This window comes from Dama dama, chromosome 5 (assembly GCF_033118175.1).
Source record: "Dama dama isolate Ldn47 chromosome 5, ASM3311817v1, whole genome shotgun sequence".
In the NCBI taxonomy this organism is placed as follows: Eukaryota; Metazoa; Chordata; class Mammalia; order Artiodactyla; family Cervidae; genus Dama; species Dama dama.
This window is the reverse complement of record NC_083685.1, coordinates 88,591,830-88,593,420: the sequence shown is the minus strand read 5'-3', so window position 1 is coordinate 88,593,420 and position 1,591 is coordinate 88,591,830. Positions and strand designations below refer to the sequence as shown.

General features: G+C 46.6%; 1 pseudogene; it reads right to left on the bottom strand.

Moving 5' to 3' along the window:
• Positions 1-1,103: 1,103 nt before the first annotated feature.
• On the bottom strand, positions 1,104-1,222 carry LOC133058243 (U2 spliceosomal RNA; annotated as a pseudogene).
• Between the last annotated feature and the right edge of the window lie 369 nt (positions 1,223-1,591).

Sequence of the window (1,591 nt, the reverse complement as noted above, 5' to 3'; positions counted from 1 at the left end):
CATTTGTTAGCTCCCCTGCTGGGTTTCCCTGGTGGTTCAGACTGTAAAGAGTCTGCCTGCAATGCAAGAGACCCAGGTTCATCAGGAAGATCCCCTGGGAAAAGGAAGGGCTACCCACTCTAGTATTCTTGCCTGGATAATTCCATGGACAGAGGAGCCTGGGGGGCTACAGTCCATGGGGTCACAAAAAGTTGGACACAACTGAGCGACTAACACTTTCACTTTTTCACTGTTGCCTCTCAAAACTGCTGGGGAACGAGAAGAGGCCAGAGGGGCCATTCCTGGCCCTCCAAACAGCCTGCAGACGTCCTCAGCTTAAAACTGCAGGCTTGGGGAGAAATAAAGATAAAGAGCTCTAAGACATGAACCAATCCTGAGAAAACCTGCCAGCGAGGTCAGTGAGGTGGCTGACTCTGACTTCAGCACCTCTGACCTTTTCTTTACTGATTTAGATGGACAGAAACCCAGGACCTAGCTGCCAACAGAGTGGCCAGGTTGTCTTGTGGCTCTGGAGTCAAAAGTCTGGATTTTTAAAAATATCTATTTATTTATTTGGCTGCGCCAGGTCTTAGATGCAGCATGCAGGATCTTTAGTGGTGGCCTGTGGGATCTAGTTCCCCAACCAGGGGTCAAACCTGGGACCTCCTGCATTGGGAGCACGGAGTTTTAGTCACTGGACCACCAAGGAAGTCCCCATAGGTCTGGGTTTTATCTCCAGGTATCCAAGGGGAAATCATCTCACCATGAGAGCTGGCTTCACGCCCCAGCCAACACACACTCTCCTGTTTTAACCCAGCCTCGAATGGCACAGGGAAGACCTTGAGACCCTGTGACTGTCTAAGACAGGACTAAAATAGTCACACGCTCCCAGGAGGTACCAAGTGTCACTCTCACAGAGGCCACATGAAAACCTTGCCAAGCACAGATGGTCATTTACCTGCCACAGAAGAGAACGAGTGATGGCCAAAATGGGGCAGAACTGGAATTTTAATCTAGATCTCACACCACCAGCCGTTCTCTGCTCCCTGCACCAGTCAAGCTGCGCGTAAGGCTGGGCCCCACTCCTCCCTCTCGCACCCCAAGGCTGATCCACGACTTTCCTAAACATGTTTTAATTGGAGTAAAATTGCCTTCCAGTGTTGTCTTGGTGAATCAGCTCTAAGTATACAACTGATAAGAACAGATGTTACACTTCATCTTAGCCAAAAGGCCAAGAAGTGATACTAAGCATTTTAAAAGAGAAAGAACTGACAATATGGCTGCTTTGCCCAAGAGTTCAACAAGACACATGGTGATTTACTCAAAACCCAACCCTGGAGAAAATACTGCCTGATTTTATAAAATCCTCCCTCACTACCTGTAAGCTCTTTTACCACATGCTTGGAATTTAAAGCAGGAAAAAAGGAAAAAACAAACAACCAACCCACCCACCTTCCTCATACAAAAAAAAAGATAAACGTGAGGTGATACATGTGTTCACGAAGGGTGGAAATCCTTTCACAAGGGGTACTTACATATCACCACAATGTGCATTTAATTGTTTTGAGGTGTACTTTAAATATCTTACAATTTTATTTGTCAATTATACCTC